This window comes from Tiliqua scincoides, chromosome 7, assembly GCF_035046505.1.
Source record: "Tiliqua scincoides isolate rTilSci1 chromosome 7, rTilSci1.hap2, whole genome shotgun sequence".
Classification (NCBI taxonomy): domain Eukaryota; kingdom Metazoa; phylum Chordata; class Lepidosauria; order Squamata; family Scincidae; genus Tiliqua; species Tiliqua scincoides.
Genome location: NC_089827.1, coordinates 46340962 through 46367548, shown reverse-complemented (window position 1 = coordinate 46367548; position 26587 = coordinate 46340962). Strand labels below are relative to the sequence as shown.

The window sequence follows — 26587 nt, the reverse complement described above, 5'->3', positions numbered from 1 at the left end:
ATGCAGAGCTGTGGGATGACAAGCCAAGGTACTTTCATGTGTGGCTTGAGGAGAAAAGGTATTCAGTTGAGAACCTCACTGCTGCTGCTGCCTTCCCCCTTCCCCCCCAACCAGGTAAGTTTTGTTTGCTTTAGGGACAGAAAAGGCATCTTTTCAAGGATTCAATCAAACACCCCCCCCCAAAAAAAAACCAAACAAACAAACAAACAAACAAACAAACAACCCAAATCTTTTTGAGTGTTTGAATGGAACAATCAGACAACTTTCAGGGCAAGAAGCAGTCTGCCCGCCCACCTGTCATCCATATCCTGTTGTAGTCCAGGAAGGCTACTTCATTCTGTTCATGTAATGGCTACATTTTATGCCTGGTGAGTCATATATCCATTGAGTGCTCTACCTTTTAATGGGTAAAGTCCCGAACATCATTTGTGCATCTATATCCTTTTTAGAGGTGCTTAGCATAGTACCAATAAAAAGAAAATAAATAGCAGCTGCTGTTGGGAAGCAAAGAATACTATTTGGTTATTATTCCAAACTGTTTGGCCTGCTTGCAACACTGCTGTTTGGAAAGGATTATAAACTTACTTATTCTGGGAGGCATTTGGTTCATGCATCTCCTCCTTCTTGGTGCATCTGCTTTATTAGTGCTGTTTATTTTATTATTTTTATATGTGCCTCCTTGAGCTGTGGCAAGATAGCATATAGAATGCTAAACCTCTCTCCCCTTGCAGCATGATGCCAATTCAGATTCGGAACCCACACAACACACACCCCCAACTGCACACTTGTTGTAACAAATTATTTTCACCCTGACTCCCAAGGCTTCTACTTTCCTACAGTGCCTGACAATAGATCAGTAGAAGTCAAGAGGCCAATGTTCTGCCATCTTTGCATAGGCAGTTAATACTGACCCTATATAGTCCTTATTCAAGTCACCACTGTTCACCGAGAACCTTCTCCAGAAGGTTTTAGGAAATCTCTGAATCTATGAACCCTGTAGAGTCGAAAAACAAAGATCTTAGTGATCCATCAACACCTTACTGCAAATCTCCTGTTTCCCCTGTACAATGCACGACTGGTCCAGAACCTTCTGGTGCCTGAGGTGTTGTGCTAAAAAATGCCTCCTTACTTTTAGCAGAGGCTGGTAATGTGCCAGCCTCTCCTTCTCCCACTTCTTGGACTGGACAAGAAACAGCAGGATAGAGCAGAAGAGCAAATGTAGAAGAGGAAGTGCAGAGGTGAGAGACTGGTGGTCTAGAGCACTGTAGATGCTTTAGTCCACCATTCATTTCCTCCACACTTTCTCTTCTGCTCTGTCATCTCTCTTCCTTCTCTAATTCATGGTGGAGGAGGAAAGGCAATGGAGGTGACTGGGTGGACAGAGGTGAGCATTCCCTTCTATCCTGCTGCCTGACAGTCCAACCCTGAGCTACCCGATGAGCTGGGACTGCTGCAGCACCTAAACAGCCGCCACAGCATCCTGCGTGCAACAGGCCAGCTGCTGGCGGCTCCTCGGAGGAAGGGGACCTTTGTCCCCTTCCTCCAGGTAAGGCATGTAGCCCTGCAATGGGGCTACTTGATTCAGCATCAACCCTTGGGCTGCCATAGAAACAAAGCCTCCAGGTTGGGCCTATGGCTCAACATTGAGGCTCTGGATGCAGAAGAGCAGAGCTTCTCCAGTCCTGCCTCCCTTCCATTCCACTCCCTCCACCGGCATGCCTCCTCCTGACCCTCCCCTGCCTCCCCCAGCCCTGGAATGCCTCCTGCCCGCCTCCCCCCATGCCCCCACCTTCCTCTTCACCGCCTAGCGGTTCGGTCAACCTGGAGCAGTGCTGGTTCACCGGCGCTAGCCCTGTGCCGGCCAGCGCTGAACTGGCACAGAGGGCTGCAGACGTACCTTACAGCACGTTTGCAACACTCATCAAGGGCAGAGTCTGGGTGGTAAGAGCTCAGGATTGGGTTCTGTGGCAACTGCCTCAGCTGTCTCATAGATGGGCCAGCCCTGCATGTTCACACGCATGCACAGATCGGAGGCTGTGTCTGTATCATTTCAGCACAGCTCTGCTGAGAGACTTTGCCACACCATTCAGAGTGGGTGTGTGGCACTTCATGACCAGGTCTCTCCCACCCTGCTTTCTTCCTTCCTGGGTTTGAAGATGGAGCTATGAAGCAACTGGTAAAAGCTCACCCCCCAAGAGGCGTTTGCATTTCACTAATGGGTGAAGTGATGCCTCTGTATCTAATTGGTACAGCACATGTTACATTCGCAAAGTCATTTGCCATTCTTGATGGATGAAGGCACTAAATGAATATCTTTGAAATAATAAAGAACCCAATAATTAGACTGTATACAATATTATTATTCACACAGGCGCGAGAATGAAATGGAGCCAAGGATTAATATTCAAACATTTTAATTGGCCTAATACTACAAGCTAGGATAGTGACGTGACTCCCAGCACAATCTCAAGCGTGCTTACTTGGAAGTGAGACCCACTGAGTTCAGAGGCACTTACTCCTTAGTTATGTACAAACAAGCTACACATAGGCTACAGTCCATGAATGCTTATCTGGGAGTAAGCCCCACTGAACTCGGTGGGATTTGCTTCTGAGAAGACGTACATAGGATTGTACTGTTAAAGTGTGATCCAGAAAGTCCTTGATCAAAATCTTTCCCCAGCCATGAACTCACCTAAGTGGTCTTAAGGCAATGTTTATGTCTCAGCCTCATTTCTCTCACCTGCAAAATGGGAATAATAGTATAGGCAGTTTATACTTACCTAGTACAGGCGCCCGTCCTTGGATCATGCCTTGCAACAGTGCTGACTGCAATAAAGCAGCCAGCCCCTGTCACAAAACTCGCTCCTATGGCGTACAACTTAGAATGCCACCTGGAGTGCTGATGGGAAGACCTGTGTCTTCCTGCCCCATCATTGATTCTCCTGCTGATCACTGATGGATGAAAGTCAGTGAGAGAGGTGGGGTGGTGGGAGGGTGGAATGGGGCAGGATAAAATGAGGATGGGAAGGGATTGGGGATAGGTGGATGGGATCCTGGGAGGGGGGAGGGATTGGCAGTGATGGAGCTGTTGATATCCTAACCCCTCTCCTAGGCCTGATCCTGTGCAAAATAGCTGTCACAGGTCTGAGTAGCCCTATCCACATTGTGGAGGTTTGCCTCCAGGTATGGGAATGATTGTTCCCTTTTCTAGAGGAGACCTTTGCAATTATGCCCCACCCAATAGGATTCAGTTGTCACCATTTTCATGCCATTGCATCATCTGCGAGGACGAAAAAGATAGTATTGGGCTTCACCCTAACAGAGTTCTTGCAAGAATTACCAACACAGTGAACTCTGCAACACCCAGAAATCACTATGTAAATATAACTATTACTTTGAAACACTGTTGTGGATTAAATGGAACTAGTAGTCATATTTTTTCTGTATCCCTGTTCCCTGTTCCCTCCCCCCCCCCCCCCGGAATTCAATTAAAACGGAGGAAACAGCCATGGGGTTTGCGGTTATTGGAAAGGAATGTTTCTGGTAAAGATTTGGCTGCCATCTTGCAAACAGAAGGGAAAAGTGAAATTCTGCTGGGGCTGCAGGCAATTTTTTTTTTCTCTAAATGAGATCTCACATACATTGGACCTAAATAATCAACCTCACTATGTGGAGTAAATTACTCAACAAAAAAGGTATCATTAAACACAAACCAAGGACAAAAGGAGGGAGAAAAAAATTTCCCATGATGCGAATGTATCCTTTCCCCATCTCTAATAATGGCCAGTACTGGGTTATGTACAGCCAGGCACAGCTAGATCTATGAATGAAATGAATGAAATAAGTCCCAATGAAATAAGGCCAAGCATGCAGAAGGCCTCAGTGGGGTGGTAAGGCAGGCAATGGGGACTAAGTTGGAAAGCTGTGCAGCGCAGGTACTTGGAAGCTATCTAGTCAAACAAAGAGTCCAACAGTTGCCCAGGCAAAACTCAGCAAAGCATTTATAGCCAGGACAAGAGGAAACCAGGGGTAGCCTTAGAGGGTGGAACTATGCTAGAACCTGGAAGGATAACAAACCTATTTGTTTGCCTTCTCTCTGTGGACTTCAGTGATTCACTACGAAAAGCAGTCAGAATGTACAGTAGGAAGCATCTAGTTTCTAGTCCCAGATGCTTCTGAAAATATATCCTTCCCTCTTCATAAGTACTCTTGCTATACAAATTTTCACTTATGCATATGTCACATACTAAGACCATCCCTCTTTATCCATACCAAGATTCTCAATATAATGTCTGTCAGTGGTGTGTGTGAGGGGGAGAGGACCAAGTCTCTTGCGGAAGAAAGTTCTACCTCCTATTTTATCCAATGGGTACACCTCATCTCCGGAGCTTTAAGCTTTAAGCTCCAGAGGCACAAAAGAGGACAAATTTGCCTCTCATGCCCAAGAAGGAGTTGCTCGAGGTTGGATCACATTTTTGATATCCTTCCTGGTAGGACAGAGGTCCAGAAGCTCTGTCTTTCTCAGGTGGGCTCCTGCAGGCTTTGGGTAAAGCTTTCTTCAATAACCTCAGCAGACCAAGCATGGCTGGGGAAGAGACACTGCCTGATGCATAGCATGCCCCCATGCTTTCAGGGCATCATATGCTCCCTTTTACAGTGTATCTGCTTTTGTGCTGTGTATCTACAAATTACTGTGAATATGTGTCCTAAAGCGCAGATGAAAAAACTCATGGGAAAAGGAGATAAACAGGTGAATTGTGGGAGAGTTGCTTGCAACTAAAGCTAAACTTCAGTATGTGATGCTAGAACTTCTGAAATATTTCATCGTCGACTGTAACACTTTACTGATGCTGCATAATGTTGTTAAATGCTGTTGATTCCATTTTATCATGCCATAAAACTTTTCCCTGATGCCATTAGTAGAGGCATCACTAGGCTTTCAGTCACCCAGTGCGACAGCTCATTGCATTACCCCCACGATGGACCTCCTCCCACAACAGACCATGAAGAATACATTACAATATCATATGCACAACCTAAATGCAGTGGCATCACTAGGGTTGGTGTCACCTCCATCAACTTTATTTATTTATTTATTTAAATCCAGAACAGTACAGGTCATCTGACAAATCAGTCACCAACAAAAAACTAGTGGCCAACTTGATGACACACAACTGAATAAGAGTTCTAGTACTAGTTCTGATACAAGGAAATGAGAGCTCATACTAGCACATGATTGGTTCCCTTCTGTGTCATAATAACACCTCATTGAATCTTGGAACAATCACTATCATTGGTCAGTTCTGAGTTAAGGAAATCCACTTTTTGTTACAGAAGGCAGTTGTGTTTTATTTTTCTTTGTGTTTTGGCTATATCTTTTGATATAATAGAGGTATTTCAAGATGGTTTGTTTCTGCATGAAATTTTGCATCAAATGATATATAAAATGATGGTAAAATACCAATATTTGAACAATTTTGACAAGTAGTGGTGTCATCCCCCTGAGTGCATCACATGGTGTAGCTCGTACATGGTGTAGCTTGCCCCCTGTGATACCTACTGCTATTACGTATGAAGGGTGATTTCAGGGTGAAATTTGGAATGGCTTTGGAACAAAAAAATTTTCCCATTGAAATTAATATAATAATATAATATAAATATTATAATAATTAATAATAATTAATTAAATAAATAATTATATTTAATTAATATAATAATTTAATACTTTTATTAAATTTTCAATATAAGAGGTGTTTTAAAGAATTGATTAGGTATGTACGAAGATGGAAAGGTGTACATGGGAAATGAATATTACAATTGACTTTACCAAACGTTTGAGAATTTATTCATGCAATCTAGAACACTGTTTCTCAAACAGTGGCTTGTAACCCACTTGGTGGATCGTGACCCAATTTCTGGTGGATCGTGATAAACCGGCAGCTGCCATCTTGGAAAAGCACAAATGGTGCCAAATGGGTGGTGCCATCTTGGAAGCTGGCAAACCTGGGTGCGTCATTTTGAAACTTTCCAGTCAGCCAAGAGAAGCTTCAGTCCTGAAGAGCTGCTGAGGTGGGTGAATTAGGCATGTTGGTGATCTGCAGGAATATGTGAAATGCTAATAAAATGCCACGAGATACTCTCACTTTACTATAGTCGACACTCGTGCCTTCACCACATGGTGTTGACTGTATTAAAGGGAGACATCACTTCCTGCTTGATGACATCACTAGCAGCTCTGGTAGAAGAATGATGGCACTTCCTGTTTGATGATGTCACTTGCAGCCATGACAATACTTCCAGGTTGATGACAACACTTTTGGTGGGTCCCGGATAGATTATCGTTCTCAAAAGTGTGCTAAAACGTTTGAGAACCACTGATCTGCAATAAACCTCTGGATGTTGTTTAGCTAGTTTCAAGACGCTCTCCTTTGGGCTCCCCAGAAGATGCTCCAGGTGGGCGTTACTTTGCATTTCATACAAAGGGCAGACATTAAACTCTCTGTGTTCCTAAGCAGTGGCATATAGGAGATACCGAAATGCACTTGCAAATTTCTCACTTCAAAATCAATGGAGACTGCCGACTCTCTGCAAAGTGTGACAACGCTATTAGCCTCACCTCAAGGGCTGTACAGCAGGAGACTGCTAATGCAAAATCCCCACGTTCCTATCAAATCCTGGCTGGAACCGAGCCAATGCTGGAAGGGAAGAAGCAGTCAAGAGATAAAGTGGCTTCCTGTGCTTTAAACACTTCGCTGGGCTGTCGACAACATGATCAGAGGGGCAGATTAATGCCCTCTGAGGTCATGGCTGGGATTTAGACACCTCTACAGGAGGAAGACACTCCAAGCACCTATTTTGAAATGGCCAACAGATGGCAAAGGTACCCATTCAAAGCTGTATTTTTGCAAGGCTACTTATCTCTGTAATTTAACACACGATTTATCAGTCAGTGACTATATCCTGAAAAATACACTGATGAAATTGCTGATCTCAAGTCAACTGTGGGTCAATATTGGGAGCCTTTCACTGCTGTTTGTCATCAATGGCCCTCAGAAACTCCTGCAAGACAATTTTGCTCCACTTGCACAGTGACAAAAGAGCATTACAGTATAGTAAAACATTATTGGATGAGTTCCCAAAATTGGTCTTCAGTTTAAATAGAATAGCAGCAGCCTGGGTCAAATATTAGCAGCAGTTTGGATCAGATGTCCAAACACATGTCGCTTTTTAAACCTTTTCCTCAGCTTTTTTCTGATCTTAGAGCTCCATCCCCACTTTAAGAAAATACATGTCAACTAGTGGCTAAAAATGTACTATGTATTTGTCTTTGTAATGCCAGAGAGCATTGAGATGTAGTTAGGGTTGCCAACTCTGGCTGAAGTGATCTATGGTGATCCCCCCCCCCCACATTACAGGTTGGAAATTAATAATAATAAATAATAATAAAACTTTATTTCTATCCCGCCCTTCTCCCCAAAGGGACCCAGGGCGGCTAACAACATATAAAACAGATTAAAACATAATTTCACAAACAGATAAAAACACATTAAAAAACACATTAGCAGAACCCATAAAAACAGTAGTCAGATAAAAGTCAGAATAAAAGAGCATAAAACAGCAGTACTTAGAGGAATCAAGCCTGTAAAAAGCAACTAAAAGATGTATAAAAGATGTTAAAAAGGCCATAAAGTCAGAAGGCTTGATTAAACAACAAGGTCTTCAGGCCTCGCCGAAAAGTCTCCAGAGAGGGAGCCATTCTCAGGTCAAGGGGAAGGGAGTTCCACAACATTGGTGCCACTACTGAGAAGGCCCTATTTCTTGCCGCTGCCCCACGTACCTCCTTAGGCGGCGGCACTTGTGAAAAGGCCTTCTCTGATGACCTGAGAGGACGAGCCAGATTGTATGGGAGTAGGCGATCTCTAAGATAGCCTGGCCCAGAGCAGTATAGGGCTTTAAAGGTCAAAACCAGCACCTTGAATTGGGCCCGGAAACAAATGGGCAGCCAATGTAGCCCCCGGAGAAGCGGACTGACAGAGTCAAACCGCCTAGCTCCAGTGACCACACGGGCCGCCGCATTCTGCACTAATTGCAGTTTCCAAACTATCTTCAGGGGCAGCCCCACATAAAGCGCGTTACAATAATCTAACCTTGATGTCACCGTAGCATGGATCACCGTGGCCACGTCTGCATGATCCAAGTACGGACGCAGCTGGCGCACCAGCCGAAGCTGAGTGAAGGCCCCCCTAGCCACAGCCGCCACCTGGGAATCCAGGAGCAGCTGCGAGTCCAGGTGGACCCCCAAGCTGCGGACCTGCTCCTTCAGAGGGAGTGCAACCCCATTCAGAGCAAGCCGATAATCCAGCATCTGCATCAAGGATTTCCGAACCAGGAGAGCCTCTGTCTTGTCCGGATTTAATTTCAGCTTGTTAGCCCCCATCCAGATCCTCACTGCTTCCAGACAGCACTCCAGGCCCTCAACCGCCACCCTGGAGTCTGGAGGAAAGGAGAGATAAAGCTGGGTGTCATCAGCGTATTGATGACACCCCACTCCAAACCCCCGGATGACCTCTCCCAGCGATTTCATGTAGATATTAAATAGCATGGGGGACAGAATTGAACCCTGTGGCACCCCGCACTTCAAGGGCCAGGGTGTCGAACAGGCATCCCCCAGCAACACCATCTGGGACCGACCTTCCAAGTAGGAGCGGAACCACCGCAAAACCTCCAACTCCCAGCTCGGCCAATCGGCCCAGAAGGATACCATGGTCGATGGTATCGAAAGCTGCTGAGAGGTCCAGCAGGACCAACAGGGACGCACTCCCCCTGTCCAGTCCCCGGCGTAGGTCATCCACCAAGGCGACCAAGGCAGTTTCCGTCCCAAAGCCCGGCCTGAAACCAGATTGAAAAGGATCCAGATAATCCGCTTCATCCAAGACCCTATGGAGTTGGGCCGCCACCACCCGCTCAATTACCTTGCCCAGAATTACCTTGCCCAGAACCTTGAACAGAAAGGTCCTGTTCAAATCTCCAGGATTGCTTTCAGTAGTTGACTGGAGACTAATGGTATAATCCTATTCGCTTCGTGTTCTGGTGTAACGACTGCTGCACTGGTGTGCGCTGTCACAAATGTGCTATAAAGCATGTTGCAACAGTGCAGAAGATGGGATGCTAGCAAGAAGACCTGCACCGTCCCACCAGCAGCAGTGGAAGCTATGATGCATGTGCCAGGCAGCGAAGGGACAGGGAGAGGGTGGAAACAGGGGCAACTGTTCAACAGGATGGATTGGGCCTGGGAGGGGGCGGGATCAGCGGTAGCAGTGCACGCTGTATCCTATCCCCCTTCCCAGGGGAGATCCATTGACATGGATCCACTCGGACTTGTGCCAACTATTTAGCAGGCGCAAGTCTGAGTAGACCTGAGTGATTTAGTAGAGTGTAGGTCTGAGCAGAGTTGCTGCAGCTGCAGCTTTTTCCAGGACAAGGGAACAAATGCCCCCTTACCTCAAGGAGACCTCCAGCATGCCCAGTTCCAACATAGGATGCTGTGCAACCCCACTACATCAGCGCTGGATAGGATTGGGCTGTGATGCTGTCTCCAGCATTATGATGACTCCAGGCCAATCCTGGAAACTTGGAGACCCTACATGTACCTAATATTTGCATAGTAGCCGAATTTCGAAACCTTTATTGGCATACGACATAGTAGCCAGTGCAGGAAAAAATCAACCCTAGGTGAGCCATGGAGATCATTACCACCTGCTATGACAGTAGCCCTCATGAGTTTCACTCTTATGATGGACTATTTCAGCATACTTAAACAACCAAAATGTTGCTTGTTTAATATTCCAACACTGCAAATACACTTCATTTTTTGGCCACTTTCCTACACCCAAGGAGAAGAGTCTGGTCATTTTAATTTAAATGAATATATATTCAGTTCAGTTCAGTAAGACCTTTATTGGCATAAATGAATATATATTGTTACCTTCACTGCCCCTTTGACAAGTTGGAAACCCTTGAGTGTGCTCGGCTTCTTGCATATGCCGATAATGGATGGTGAAATTCACTTTATATATCACAGTCCAGGGTTTGGACAGACCTTCTCTATCTTCACCAAGATAACTTCCCAGTGGAATCAAAGAGTTCCTATCATCCTTATACTGAACGCCTTTCTGCTCTGTGGTTGTGCTACCACTGATGAGACCTTTCAACACAAGGGTCTAATTCAGACATCATGGCCAAAGAATGAATTGGTTTTTGGTCCATGACTTGGGTCCCTCCTTACCTTACACTCTCCAATTCTCTCTCTCACTTCCTGGTTTATCATGACTATATTTGTTCTACCTCTCAACCGATGCACCTGAATTGGGAAAACTGAGGTTATTGTAAACTGTAGTTTTTTCTCCAAAGCAGAATGTGTAATCGCAGCTTGAAATGGATTTCCAATTCTGGTTTGGAGCCAAACCGTGGCTTGTGGTGACCAACAGTTTTTTGCCCAATTCAGACAGACAAACAGAAAACTATTCTCATGAACCATGAATCAAAGGTGGGCATCCGACCCCAAAGGAGAGGAAGGGGAAGAGGATGTATGCAAGCCCAAGACAAAGCCATCTAGACCAACCATTGTGAAAGACTAAACCCTCACTGAGAGAAAGAATTCCGACATTGTACATGTGTACATATTCACTAACAGTGAAGTAGAAAACAAATTGAGAAAGTAGTCTAAATAAGAAATTGATGCATTTTATTTTTAAGCTTGCTGCATGTCTATATTTAGCAATTGCAGTGATTCTGTGACAGCAACAGGCATTTTTAAGTATGCATGAGATGCCCTTTCTTAAAATGCATTAGGCCAATTCGGAAAGATAAAGAAGAAAACAGGCACCAAGAAAGGCATCAGGAAAGATAAGAGGATTCATTTAATACGGCCGCGCTGGGCTAAAACCTGGATCAAAGTCTTCCAGCTATACAGTAAAGTTGGCATGAGCCTCATGATATGGGGCCAAGGATGGCATTAAATAATAGGTGATTCATTCTTAGCCTCCCTCCCGTCTTTCATCTTTGTGAGACAAACAGTGAGGGACCCTTTATTCCCTGTATCTTTGTTCAGCAAAACTGTAAATAAGCAAGAGCTAAACTCCAGCTGCAATAACAAAAACTGGCAAGGGCTTAACAGAACTGCTATGGCTTTTTGTTTTTTTGCTTTAAAACACGCACGACAAAAATCCATAGGACTTGCTTTTCATTCACTGCAGTGCTCTGGTCTGGATACTCATTCCATGTATTCTTTTTTAAGTCCCTGATGGTACAAGCCTTCGCTTCCAGATTGGGGCTCTTTAGTGGAGAGGAGACAGCTTTGAGCTGTCACTCAAAACTGCTCTTTAGCTGCCATGCCTGTTGTCACAGCGCAACATTTGTGGGCAACTACTTAGCAGGAACCTCTAGGTTTAAACACAGCTACCTCATTTAGGGTGCAATCCTAACCTCTTATGTCAGTGCTTTCCAGTGCTTCCCAGCACTGACATAATGACAATGCAGCTCCGAGGTAAGGAAACAAACATTCCCTTACTTTGAGGAGGCCTCCGTGAGTGACACCCAACTGCAGGATGCAGCACACATCCCATTGGCATTGCTATGCCAGTGCTTGAAAGTACTGACATAAGGGGTTAAGATTGCACCCTTAGTGAGTCACCAGGGCTAAAGGTTGGAGCTTCTTCCTGATCAATGAAGAGCTCCCAGGTGTTGGAGTATTTATACCCACTATAGCTGGCCATTTCTTTCCCCAACAAGATAGGCTATGAAGACTTCCTGTTAGAACAAGGAAGGACTTTCAGTATCCAAACAAAGTTCTGACTTGGTCCTGAGTTGAGCCTCCCAGCTCCCACTTAATGACAGTTCTGGCAGACAGTATTGTTCTCTACTATGTCAAATGACCAAGGACACTACTTCAAGAAACCTATACAGTTGTGCGTCGTTTGTGACAGGGTTGTGGACTGGCACCTCCATCACTAAGTGAGGCTTGACATTATGCAAAGCCTCTCAGAAGCTGCCTCAACGAGGTTCAGAAACTGGAAGTTACATATTTTTGCCCAAAACTGCTAGTTTGAGACTCGTAGAGGTAGCACGCAGATACAAAGCTCAGAAAAGCCTCTGGAGATGAGGGGAGCACGGCTCCCCTCAGCTTTGGAGGATGGGGTGAACAGGGATCAGCGGGTAGTCATTGCATTGCAGGCTCTCACTGGTCAGAACATCCCTTCTTGTATACTGGATCTTTAATCATTTTCATCTGTACTAAAATGGGAGTGAACTGAAATGTCTTTTAATGTCTTGCATGTTCACTGATTGATTTTGCCCTCCCCTGACAGGGCAATTTGTTTTGTTCCTTAGCTACTTAAAAAAAAAAAAGTTAGCCTCAGTAATGGACAATTGCAAATGTACATGCATTTAAATGAATTAACAAGGGCATGAGATAAACCAAGTCTTTTTTTTTCTTTTTTGCTTGAGCAACCATATTCAAGCAGCAGCTCCTGCTTGTGAAAACAAAGCACAAAAGTTGTACCCAGGGACTAGTCTGAGTTCCACCAAAACCTTCTAAATAATAGTTTGGGATTTGAATAAAAATGTAGGATTCAGACTGCACACAGAGACACTAGGCACATACTATGCATGCATGAAGGCTCTGCACAGAAGATCCACTGAAGACAAAGAGATCAAGGTTCTTGTGGGTTCGCCATTTCTCTCGTTATGTTCCATGTGTTTACCACCATCACAGGACTCATATGCCCCAATCGAAAGCACTGTTGTCATATTGGGTATGTCTCAGAAAACTTAAAATGAAGATTTTTTTTTGTCCCTGTAATTGTTTAGAGCAGAGTTTCTCAAATTGTTGGTTGGGACCCACTAGGTGGGTCGTGAGCCAATTTCAGGTGTGTCCCCATTCAATATTTTATTTTTAATATATTAGACTTGATGCTGCCATGTTATGTGACTGCATTTGGGGAAATGTTACAGATCTATACTTTTAACAGGCTTCTATGTATATGCTTTTAACAATGATAGTCAATGGAACTAACTCCTGGGTAAGTGTGGGTAGAATTACAGCCTAGGATTGCAAAAGATTTTCCTACTTGATGATGTCACTTCCAGTTATGAAATCACTTCCAGTGGGCCCTGACAGGTTCTCTTTCTAAAATGTGGGTCTCAGTGCTAAAAGTATGAGAACCACTGGCTTAGAGAAACAATTCAAAAAGGGTGTTTGGAAAGATGGTCCCACCTAACTCTCATTAACCTGTTGTTGATGTTGTTGTTTAAACCCTGTATATTCCACTTTTCAACCAAAAAAAACCTTCACAAAGGTTGTCAGCTCAAGTGTAATATGAAGTGAGGTGGATGTTCCTCCTCAAACACAACATCTGTGGATTTTGAAGGGATTCTAGAAACATTTCATTAAAATGTGCAACATTCTGGAAAGTGGGGGATGGATGGGAAAGTCAGCAATACTTCAAATTTAGCATCTCACTCTCAACTGGTTCATCATTTCAAATGTCACTTTATGCAAACTCAGTTGATAACCAAGAGTGGTGAAACCCCTCTAATCATGGCCATTGGGTGCTTTCTTCCACATGTTCATTAAATATGTGGAAGAGTGGCAGGCCCTACTGATTCTGTTCCCAACCATCTAGCAGAAAGTCTGAAAGGGGAGTCAACACATATAGACACACAGGCTCCTGTTTCCAATCTTCTGCACAAAGCATGGAACTTGGAGAAGGTGCCAGAGTGCCCTGATGTTAGGAGCAGGATCAGAAAGTATGGCCATGCCACACCTTCATTGGTTCAGTGAAAACATGGAGGGGAACAGCACAGCACAAAAGAAGAATGCTTCACAGTGCATTCAAACATTTTGTTTCAGATTTCGAAATGCAAGTTGATGTAACCCTCTGAGGGCCCAGTCCTATCCAACTTTCCAGCACTGATGCAGCCATGCCAATGGGACATGTGCTGCATCCTGTGGGGAGTAGGGTGGGAAGTCATACAGGCCTCTTCAAGGTAAGAGAATATTTGTTCCTTTAGCTTAGGGATGCATTGCCACTGGAAAGTTGGATAAGATTGGGCCCAGAACATTTCAAAGGAATTCCTTTAACATGTCATTTTAACTTTTGGTCCACAGCAGTGGTCTTCAACCTTTTTCATGCCAGGGCCCCAGTATATAAATAAACAAATAAAGTGTGAACTGAGGACCCCACTGTTGATCCCGCCCCATCCCAGGACCCTATCCACCCACCTCCTGCCCCATAATGCCCTCCCGGCATTGTTGACTGTAACCAAATATTCGTATGAGAGAAAGCAAGAAAAGTTACCATGAAACCTGGCACTAGTGAAAGCTATTTTAGCACAATTGCAAAGAACGTGAGCAGGATTGGAACACAATCTCCTGGCTACCTGAAGGGGTATACCAGATGCCTCCCCCTATACCTGGTGGTGCTCTAGTCCAGTGAACTTCAACCTTCTTCATACCCATAATTTGCTGCGACTCCACAATTGAGGCTTCATGACTCCAGTGAAGTCCCGACCCCAAGGTTGAAGAACCCTGGTCAACAGGTCTCAACAAGCAGTAGCATCAGGTTCAATGTGAATACTTTGTAAGTACTGGTACATGCTACAAAAGCAGGAGCATTTAGAGCATGAGCTGGGCCTTGAAGTGGAACTGGGGTTATTTGGCAAGGCACTGCTGCAAAGTATCCAGTCCCGTAACACACACACATCCCTTTCATGCTACTCATCTTAGCAGGTGTTCATTTTGGTTTTTGTTCCCCTCCATCTCCTATGATTTAGAGCCAGGAAAAAAAAAATGACAGTCTAGGAAATCTTACACATACATTGAAATGAGTGGAATAAACAGCATGGTAATAGCATTTCATAAAGCTGCCCAGTCAGCCAGCCTCCCTGGTGAGATGCTTTTTATTATGTTCAGCTCCAAGTGTCATTTCCCTAATGCTGCCCATACATCTTGCACTGGGTTACAATTCTAATCTGTATTCACCTGCTCTTCCCTTCTTGGTAAAGAGGCACGGCGGTTGGCCAGCTACTTGCAAATGAAGTGTGTCATAAAACGACATGGGTTCCTTTGCAATTTATTCTCCTGGCTTTTGTTCTGTTGTTCTTCGGGACTGGGTGGACAGCAGGCAACAGCAATAATGCATCCTTCGAGGAAGATGCCTGCTTAGCTCCATTCCACGTTTTGTCTTGAGTTGCTTGCTTTGCTAAATGTACCTGCAGGAAGGGGGGCCGTTGTTTAGAGGTCACATTGTCTCCCACTAGGGAATGCTTTCTTTAGGCTGGAAGCTGAACTCTCAGTTTTGGATGCACCAGAACAGAACAAAAAGTCACCAAAAAATGCCAATCAACTCATCTATCAGGGAGGGGGGATGGCTGTGGCTTTGGTTATGTGCATGTCCAATAGCGCCTTGTTGGAATCAGAGCATGGCATTATGGCTTCTGATGAGAGTGTGCTGGAAACAATCACCATTTCTTGCTGTTGGGAAACACCAGAGGAAAATATCCCACATGAACTCAAGAGGGATTTGTGTATGAAGGAATTCACTTATCTGCACATTTTCTTGCCACAGACTTCTGTTCAATAGACTAGAGCTGGATAGAGGGCAGCTGAAATGCACCCTGAGTTTATTTCTACCATGAGCCCAGAGCCCAAAATGATGGGTGACATGAAATACAATGGCCAGGATCCATCACAGAATTTGCCATTCCTAAGCTCACTAAAAGCAGCGACCACAAACTCAAACTTTGCATAGCTCTGACATGGGCTTAACTTGACGTATGCAGGGGCCAGCCCTGTTTTTGTTTTGTTTTGTTTTGCAACACAGGGGATGCTTTACACATGTGCCTTGTGAACAGGAAACAATCTTCCATCTCACTGAAGAAAAGGGAGCAACCCTGATAAGCTCTGTGTGCATGCAAGTACATAGGCTTGAAGAACGAACAGGGGTGCAGGGGTGTCAAACTCATCTCATACAGTGGGCCAAATAGTATTGAAGGCACGTTAAGGGCCGCAAGTGACATCTTTAAGCAGGAAGTGACATCACTAAGCACATGATGACCAGAAATAAGCGCTTCATTCTCACCTAGGAGCTCATTAGCTCCAAATGACAGAAGAGAAAAATGTGCAAACCTTGATCATGTTTCAAGATATGAGAGAGAGTCCAATTATCAAGTGGGCTGCCCTTTCAGCAGTGCTGCTTTTGCCAAAGTGTCACTTTGAAGTTCAGAAGTGGAGAAGTGGTCTGAGAAGTGATACCTTAGCAGGAGTAACACTGCTGAAAGGGTGGTCCACAAAATGGTTTCTCCTAGCAGCTCAGCAGTGCCTCCTTCTCCCATCCCTCTTGGTCTGAGCCTTTCCCCTGTAGCATTCCTAGCCTTCTGTTGCCTCCTTCCATCTCTTCCTCCCAGAGCCTTGGCAGAAGCAGTGTTGCTCAAAGGTCAGTGCTGAGAGAGCCCAGTTATCATGTGGGTTGGATAAGGAGCTTCTGCAGACTGTATCCAACCCACAGGCCTTGCGATTGACACCCCTGCTCTAGTGGGACAAATCATCACTTCCATACCATTTAATTCAAGCCTGCGTAGAACTCTTCCCTCTCTCCTAGAGATCCACCCACCTTAGTACTGCCACCACAGTTGCTCCAGAGGAAACTGCAGTAGCAGCTTTGTTGTGTCTTTCTTCTCCCCCCCCCCCCCCGTGCATGAAATGCATCTACATTTGTGTCAACACCTAGGATATTTCACACGGGAGGAGAAAACTACATTTCCCAGAGCTTCATGGGGTTGTTGTCCCTGCAGCATTTTTTGTGTTTCAGGTGAGAGGAGGTGTAGAGGAATCTCCAGGAAGATCTTTGTAGAATGAGGAGATAATGGTCTTGCCAATGATGGCCATGAGCATCAGCTCAATGAATTAACCATTAGTATTGTATTGAGCATCAGCTCTCTGGCTACAGTGCTCATGTAGTAGTTGAGATGCATCACCTGTGGTTTAGACTTAAACAGGGCATACTGGGGTAGAAGAGGAACGGAAGATAAGTAAGGAATATCAGATAGTAAGTCCCTAGAAGAGGTGGTAAATGAGTTTTAGGAAGGAACGTGAAGTTCCAGCTGGCACTAGGCCTTTTACTAATATAAAGAGAGACTCCTAAAAAGCCACAATGAGCCTTGCTGTTGACCAGGGTCTGCAGCTGGTGCTTGGCCTTCCTGCTGGCATCAGGAGGCCCACTGAAACAGGTACGTCCGGCCAGAAGCAAGAGGAGGGCAGAGGGAGGAAAGGAATGAGGTTGAACAATGTGGCAATGGGGCACATCAGGCCCCACAGGGGGCAGGATTGGCAGCATCAGCGCACACCGTATCCAGGACTGATCCACCTGCACAGATCAATGCAGACGTTCGCTAGCGATAAGGTTGGCACAGGTCCAAGTTGACCCACTATGGCTGCTGGGGCTCAAACCGAGGAAATCTACAGCAGCAAAAAAAATGTCCACAGGATGCCATGTAGATGGCAGTGGTGCTGCACCTCCACATTCAATGGGTGAATTTGAATTTTGTTTTGCAATTCCTCATTCAATCATTTGAATGTCAACCTTGGAACATGCACTCAGTTTCTAAAATTTTTCCAATACCACTTATGAATAGCCCATCCCTACCTGAAACCATAATTTGTGCTGTAACTTCTGTAACTGATTTTTCTTTTGGTTTACTGCTCCCATCTTTTTCAGGGACAGACTCTACAATGATTAACGGAAGGGGTCCTTGCCTCGGAAAGGATGCTCTGGAGTGTTATTAAGTATATCACAACAGATGCTTTTTTCTGTGGCATTCCAGATCATTTGATGGCATTGAGCATTATGATAGTTTAATTCTCCCAGAGACCATGTGTAGAGGGGAAAACCAGATAGACCTCAAATCTCATGAAAAGCAGAAGCAAAGCAGTCACCATGAAAATGCCTTAATTACATACTTCACCTGAGAGATGTTGCAGGTGATGAACAAAAACAAAACACTTTTGCATTTTTCCCCTCTCCTGGGTAAACTGATTAGAGTTAAATCTCTGCTAAAAATGCTGATGTGCTTAAATTTCAGGTGTCCAGGTGTCCATATAAAGAGCCATCTTCCAAGTAATACCTCTGAATAACATGATTCTGAATAACACATGAACAAATGAAGGAAGGGGGTTATCATTCTGAGCTTCCCAAAAGTGACTGCAGTCACTGTTGGAAAGAGAATATTGGCTAAGCGGACCTGAAGTCTGGCCTTCAGAAATGGGTCATCACATGGTTCCTGTGCTGTACTACTACAGAATACAGATGGCGGATGCCTGACTTGTATTTCTATTTACTTTCATTCAATGAACAGGATGTGGGACAAGTGTGAATACAGGCATACATGGTGCTGGATGTCTGCCAAGAGAGCATGGCTCAGACCAGGACCATGGCTTGAAACAGGAGCAATGAAAGAGGCCTCAGACCCACAGGTCTAGTGCAGTGGTTCCCAGTCTTTTTCACAAAAGTTGCAAACACTGTAAGTATTTGCAGGTGGGGGTGACAGCACCTCAGTGATCGTTCCACTGCCAAGAAAAATTGGAAGTGGGTTGCAATTAAACCAGGAAGGCCCATAGAGGGGGCCACTAACCCCCCACTCTTTTTGGATGGACGGCGCAACCCCAGATACTTTGAGAAACCCCTTTTATGCAGCAGTAAGGTGCCATTATTGCTATCACTACTGTAGCCACTCCCCTTAAAGTGGAACGCAGTGGTTCCAGTTTCTCTGGGGCTTCATGTCCCTGAGGTTGGGAACCACAGGCCTAGAGGAAGGCCACACCTTTTAATTGTCAGAGCAATCAAGCAACCCCCTCCCAAACACTCTAATAGACTGGTTTGGAGGAAGCCTCATATGACTCTAAAAACCACATCTCGGGAGTTTCCTGATTAGGAGCAAACAAAGTTGTCAGAAACACAAAACTTGGAGCAAACAAAGTTGTTGGCAACACAAAAATCACCAAACCTAAATGTCCTTTCCATTTCCATGGCCAAATTCAGTCAAGGAGTCCTTGCTAATGAAGTTATTGGCCTCCAGAGCTACTCATGTTGCTACTTGTTGCAGCTTTGGTCCACCCATTTAGGACCAGGAAGGTGCAATCAAAGGCCCTTGGGTCACAACGGATTTTTTGATGAGTTCACTCCACAAAAGCTCCCATAGATGTCTATGGGAAAGAAAGATATGGAAAGATTGGTCACAGGATCCACACGTCTTCATTCCTTCTTTTGCTGCCATGCTGCTGGTTTCAATATACATTGACAGTGCAGCTTTAAGCCACCCCTCTTCCAGCTGCAACCCAAGATCCACAGTGCCAAGTCAGCACTTGTGCAATTGCTCACACATCCCAGTGGCACTGGAGGAAGAGGTGGGTTGCCTAAGGCATGTTTTGAAGGCACATGATTCAATACCCTCACTGAAGCTAAGCACCGCTCTGGATCTAGACAGGAACTCTGTGTGCATGGCCTCATTTTCCATGATGGAAGAAAGGAATGATACAAGAACAGTAATTTAAATAAGTAGTTCTTTGCAGGGCCAATGGCAAAACAATCACTGAAAGCAGAATTTGGCCAGATCTCTGTGTTCCAAAAAAGACACGTTTGTGGATATTTTCTTAGCCTATTTCAGTAGAACCCTACTAAAATGCCTCTGGTTTCCAATAATGCCAATGAATATTCCTTCCATTTTAATGCCCTGCCCCATCACAAGAGAAGCTGGCATCACAGGGACTAAAGAAGTGGAGACACCCCACTCTAGCTATTTTCTGCCAACAGAGGTAACTAAAAATACCAAAGATTCTCCTCATCTACTTTGGGATCTGTTCCAGGCTGCTTGGAAGATCCAGGTCTCTTAAAAAAAACCCAGCATGTGACTCATACGTGCTTTCGGTTCCTACTGTCTAGAACTGATAGCCAGAATCTGCCCTAGGCATGAAGCCAAATGATTAATTTAAGACTAAATATGGGAGCAGTCTCATATCTGTTTGCATTTTGGATATCCACGTGTGTACTAAACACTAAGGTATCTGAACTCTAATGCAAAATTTGATTTCTTGAGAATCTCCATGTTCATTTTTGTAAAAAGTAATTTTTCAATTATTTCTGCCCAGTGTGCCAAGGATCCCAAATAACCCAGCTGATAATTTCTTATTGAACTGTATTGGGAAGATGGCAAGCTTTTGTGCTACACAGAACTCTTGATGAGCTTCCAGAGAAATTCTTCCTTGCCTGAACCACAATAAGGAACCATTGGGGGATCTTATATCTCATTGGGCATAATCCTAACCAGGTCTACTCAGAAGTAAGTCCTATTTTTTTCAATGGGCCTTAATCTCAGGAAAGTGTGGTTGGGATTACAGCCATTGTTATTTTTCAGGTGTTGAATAATATGGTCTAACAGGCTTTTGCAACTTCTATTTGGTGTATATTGTACTTTTTAAAAGTTGGCCAGTATCTCCCAAAGGTATTTGCATATGTTCCTATAAGCGTGTGCTGCTTTACATAAATATATAAAATGAAATTTTCCATAGAAAAGATCCATAGCAAAAGATCATCTTTTGATTATGCTAAAAAAAAAAAGAAGCATATTCACCAACATTTTTCTGCCAGTTTTTAAAAATTATTTTCGCTTGACAGTAGCAACTGGGGGAAATGTTTATAAAAATGCAGAAGAAGGTTTTTCTCTTCCCCGAGTTGAAATAACATCCTTTTCAAATCTTTGTTTTAAGAAAAGATTAAAATGCACTCAAGAGAAATTTAGTCATTAAGTCTAACCCCGGAAAGCCCAACATTGACTATAAAAAAGTCATTTTAAGGATAATACCCAAGCTACTGAGTATGTTAGCTGTTTGTTTATGAAATGAACAGTACAACTTTCATAGATCTTCTTCACATTATAAAATTTATTGCTACTTCAGTGCCTGCAACCAAACAATTTAGCTAGATGTTTAAAGCAATGTGTGAAATTCTCTCTCTCTCTCTCTCTCTCTCTCTCTCCACACACACACACACACACACACACACACACACACACACACACACACACCCTTCCTTGATCCCACTATCTTTCCTAGCCTCCCTCATTCAATCAGTGAAACCCCACCTGGGGTGGGGGCAGGGGGAATGGGGTAAGGGAAGAGTGTCATGGAGACCACTGGCCTGCCCAATTTCAGTGCTGGATACAGCATGGGCCATCCCCACCCTGCTGTGCCAGGGTTGAATAGAATTGTCCTGCCTAGCTTTGTATGTGCCAAAAGTTTTTAAATGAACACTTTCAGTCTAAATTTGTGGGTGGTTTGAGGGATGAAGAGGAGGCTGTCACTCATTACGCACCTTTCATCTCCTCTGCTACCTTCATTTTGCAGTGCAAGCTGGCTTTAGAAGTCTGTGCAAAACCTACCAGAAGTAGAAGCAGGAAAGAACCTCTCAGTATCTCTGATGGTCAGCTGTCATCCCCGCACCCCAAGAAGCTCCTTCTGCACAATGCAACAACGTAATGTAGCAATGTGCTGATCTGACTCTGTGTAAAAAGCTGACTGTCAGGCAGCACCAGGGGACCTCTGAATCTCTATGGGAGATACTGCAAACCAACCAACCCCCCCCCCCCATTTTTAGATGGTTCATCGATGTGTCACAGCATGTGACATCCTAGAAGAGCTATCCCTCCTGTGTACGAATGAAGGGGAAATGCCTCTAAGGTGGTGCCTGTGGTTCTTGTTAGTAGGTATAGTTAAAATAATTAACACTCGAAAAAGGATGGGTTGCCCAATTAATAGGGGATACCTTTTTGGACATTTGAAATATCTTTCTTTAAGCAATTAATCCAACCAATCTATCAGTGAAAGTTTGCAACCATATTTATAAGGAACCTATCCACTTCACTCATCAGCGGAGACCCCCTCTGCCATCTGACATCTGGCTGATGGAGATGTGTAACAGGGTCTTATAAGTGACAGCACCCAAGTTTTAGAACTCCCTGTCCCACAAGACCTGCCTGGCCTCTTCATTGTTGAGCATTTGACAACTTGTTTTGTTCACCAGGTGTCTGATCTAAGCTGATGGTCCTTACATAAGAACAGCCCCACCGGATCAGGCCATAGGCCCATCTATTCCAGCTTCCTGTATCTCACAGCGGCCCACCAAATGCCCCAGGGAGCACACCGGATAACAAGAGACCTCATCCTGGTGCCCTCCCTTGCATCTGGCATTCTGACATAGCCTAACCCACACCACGTAGCTTCTAAAGTCTGCTTATATACTGCAGCCTGCCAAACACATTTGCTTTCCATGGGGGGGGGGGGAATGTTTGCACACAGCATTGGTATGTTCATATGCCCTTCCCTTTCTGTGTTTCAGCAATCATTCTCAGTTGTGATAAGAACATAAGAACAGCCCCACTGGATCAGGCTATAGGCCCATCTAGTCCAGCTTCCTGTATCTCACAGCGGCCCACCCAATGCCCCAGGGAGCACACCAGATAACAAGAGACCTCATCCTGGTGCCCTCCCTTGCATCTGACATAGCCAATTTCTAAAATCAGGAGGTTGCACATACACATCATGGCTTGTAACCCGTAATGGATTTTTCCTCCAGAAACTTGTCCAATTCCCTTTTAAAGGCGTCCAGGCCAGTCGCCATCACCACATCCTGTGGCAAGGAGTTCCACAGACCGACCACACGCTGAGTAAAGAAATATTTTCTTTTGTCTGTTCTAACTCCCCCAACACTCAATTTTAGTGGATGTCCCCTGATTTATGCTGATGGTCCTTCCCTCTTCTCCTTCCCATTTCTATAGGTGAGTATCCCATACCATGTTTTCAGTTTGTGTTTTTGGTCATTGTTTTATGTTATTGCTCATTTATGAATTGCTGTTCCTTTTGTTTGAATTTTACTGTATTTTAAACTGGTTTGTGCTTCTCCTTCCCATTATCACAGGAGTCCAGCAACTGGCGATGGAGGAGGGTGAGCTACTGGCTGCTGCTAGCCCCACTGCTCACTTACGGTGCCACTTCTTGGTGTCTACCATGTCTAGATTAAAAATAATTGTAACAAATAATTAACAACTGGGGGGGGGGGGAAGATCCACCTATATATCTACATTTCTCTATACATCTCTAGGCCTGCTCTCTGCAGCATTTCAAGTTGCTGGAAGATTTCACACCTCTCAAGAAAGCTGGCCTATTTATGCTGATTGTTAACACTGTCAAAATTACAGGCTCCAGCACAGCTACCCCACAGCTGTGCCCTCTGAGAAGATGGGAAAGGGATTTATTGTCTTTTTTTTTTCCCCAACAGGTAGCAAATGAAACATTAAGATGTCAAGCCTGGATAAGCCAGACTGAATGTGCTAGAATCACCTGTCCAGAGAGCAGAGCAAACTGTACTTGGAGGTTTTTTAGCTCTGGGCTTCGGCCAATGTACTCTCAGATATTATCAAGGCACATGGAGAAATAACTGCAAGGAGATATGTACTTTTCTAAATCTGTACTGACCTTACAATCAACAGTAGGGTCATGACCCAAGTATAATTCTGGAGTGCCATTTGCTAGCAGTTGCGAGCCAGACTGGTGCGAGTGTTCTTGGGGGGGAGGGGGTGCGTGGATGTGACAATCCCATGTTCAAGTTCTTGTTCCACAGCAAAGCTCATTGCTCAGCCTTGGACAAGTCAGCCGCTGGTTAAACAGAACTTTGGAGAGCTACAGTGCTGCTCGGAGCCTCTTACAATACAAGTGGGAGACTTGAACTAGGAGGAGACTAGGAGGATTTCCTGCTACAGGCAGGGGGCTAGACTAGATGACCTTCTGGGTACGTCCAACTGTATGATTCTATGAAACAAATATTATACATTCATTACAACTAGAATAAATTAGTCCACCCATCTGCCATTTCCCATTCATTGTCTGCTCAATTCAAGAGAACCATTTTGCAACTACTAGGATCTACTGCTGATTGCCACTTTTTGACAAGCAGACTACTGATTTTTATAGCCATAATCCTCTTGTGAGACCTACATTCTAGCTTCCTTTCAGCAAAATAGCTATCAATGCTTTCTCTGTTCTTGTCAAAAGAGCTGAGAAGTGACATCTCTTTGCACCACTGTTCCATGATGTGAGTCAAGAAGGTTACAGGTGCAAGCATTTCTGAAGGCGAGAAAGGGTTCAATGGTACTGAGGTGACTCTGCTCAGCCAGGTAGACCACTGACTCTCTTCAGCAAGAAAGATGATTAATGTTTCCAGGCTGGAACTTTGCCACGGCAATGATAAATCTTTCTTGACTCTTGATTTGTTCTCTTGATTCTCCCCTGCCCCCAGCTCTGACTCCCCCTCCCCACTTGCTGACTGCCTATTGCTCAGTTTTGACATTGTCCTTCAAACTCTGCTTATAGACGTTGTCCCTAGCATCAAGTCCGTAGACCAAAATCTGCGTATGTCCATTAAAGACACACAGAAACCTATCCCCCTAAAAATCTTGCCAGTTTTATCAAAACCAGTTTGGTTTCCTTAGATAGTCTTGGGAATTTTGTTTGGAAATTTCAGTTTAGGAAAATATCTTGTAGGGTCCCTGCCTTGGAGGGGCCTGGAGCAGGCTTGTTCCACCCCCAGGGAGGCCTCAGATTGGCTGAAGGGGGAGGGGGTTCCAGCACCCTTGTCCTCCTCCCTAGCAGGGCTGCCAAACCTGGCCTAGGAGCAGGAACTGTTTACCGCACAGCTCCCTGCTTCACACTGCCTGCCTCTCATCCCTGGCCTCCCTGTTTTATGGAGCAAGCCTGCCCCCTTTGGCCCCTCTCCTTCCTCCAGGTGGGGCAGAAAAGGCCATTCCTGTTCCTGGCTTGTTTCCTTCTGTGTTCCTTGTTTGCCCTGCCAGCCCCCTCTGGCTGGTTGGGGTGAGCCACCCTGCTTTGCCCCCTTTGGGGGCAGTGAAGCCTCCCCACCCTGGGCATGGGGTGCCTGCTCCAGGGTAAGTCGGGGGTCAGGGCATCTGGGAGGGGCCCCGGCATATCTAAAGTTATCACTGAATGTTGCCTAAAATTTCAGTCCCACAAAGAGAAAATTAGCAGATGAAGATGCTGGCCTACCCTGGACAGCAGCCCATGATGGGCATATGTCTTAACTCACAGCCTTAACTCATTTGCCCATTTAAGCTGCTGAAATGTTCCTGATTATTCTGTTGCTGCCGAAATGTTCCTGATTATTCCGTACGCACCAGCTTCAAAACTAATGGTTGAGGGAGGTGGGTTGTCAACAAAGAGTCGTAAAACCTATAAAGCCTCCTAATTGAATTGCTAAAAATCAAATTAGGGAGGCCTTGTTGATATACTTCATCTTGCTTCAACCCTACTTCCCATTCTGCGTGGTGGAGTTCTTTTATTTTGTTATTTTTCTAAAAGTGTTTTCATTTTCCAGACTGCACTTCTAATCTCTGACCCTATTAACATGGTTTCTCTTGAGCAGTTATTTGCATTAGACTGAGAACAACTGACTAAGGTTGATTAAAAAACGCCTACAGCTTAGCTTCTCAGTAACCAGCTACATACAAAGCAGGCTATGAACAAATGCATGGGCACAAAAAAGGGCTAAAATTCAATGTCCTCGTCCCTCTGGCTCTTTCTGAAGGCTCCACATATCACCTTTTTTACACTAGTTAGTTGCCATCCTGAAGTTGTTAACCCATCTTGAAATTAAAAGGGAATTGCTGTAGTTTAAGAATAACAGCCCTCTTGAATGATCAACCCTCTTCAGGATATCAAATTGTTATTCTTATTACAGGTTGAGTCTTGTTATTCGACTGTTCTGTTCTGGGTTCTGTTCCCAACTGTGGCAAAAATCACATTAAAGTAAATCTATTTAAAAAAATGATGTCCCTTTGCTATTTAAAAACAGCCTTTGTGATATAAGACAGAGTCATTAGGCAGTCAATCCATCAATCAGTCTCTCTCCAGGCGCTTATAAAGGCTTCACTCTGAGCCAGTAATCCCTCCCTTCACCCAGAGCATAGCACTGGGAAAGAATGGAAAGTGATTATCTTTCTTTCACATGTTCAGTTGGAAGGGAGAGGTTGCTTTCCTTGGAGAGAAGCTGTTCTAAGTGCCTGGAGAAAGAATGATTGATGAATTGTCAGCCAGCTGCCCTCTCTTGCATGAATAAGGCTATTGTTAAATGACTTTTTTCCTTTAATTTAAAGGGCCCTTCTCATCACATAGAGATGAAACCATGGGTGAAAAAAAAAATTGAGGATAATTAGATTATACCTGTACTAAGAATTTATTTATTTTTCACATTTTTATACTTCCCTTCCTCCAAGGAGCTCAGGGTGATGTACATAGTTCCTCTCCTCCTTTTGTCCTCACAAGAACCATGTGAGGTAGGTGAGGCTGAGAAAGAGTGACTAGCCCAAGGTCAGCCAGGAAGCTTCATGGCTAAGTGGAAATTTGAACCTGGATCGTCCAGTTTAAAGTCCATGTTTGGAGTTTTGAATCCCAGATGCTGGGGACAAACGT

General features: G+C 44.6%; 1 protein-coding gene across 7 annotated transcripts in view; it reads right to left on the bottom strand.

Moving 5' to 3' along the window:
* CHRM2 (cholinergic receptor muscarinic 2) overlaps nucleotides 1-26587 on the bottom strand; it is a 187464-nt gene that overhangs the window by 26001 nt on the left and 134876 nt on the right. For 2 of the 7 annotated variants that reach the window (XM_066633835.1, XM_066633834.1), the window contains exon 4: nucleotides 6617-6695. The exons of the other annotated variants lie outside the window; for them this stretch is intronic. The gene's annotated coding sequence lies outside the window, so the exon portion shown is untranslated. The remainder of the gene's footprint in view (nucleotides 1-6616; nucleotides 6696-26587) is intronic. 7 annotated transcript variants of the gene reach the window in all.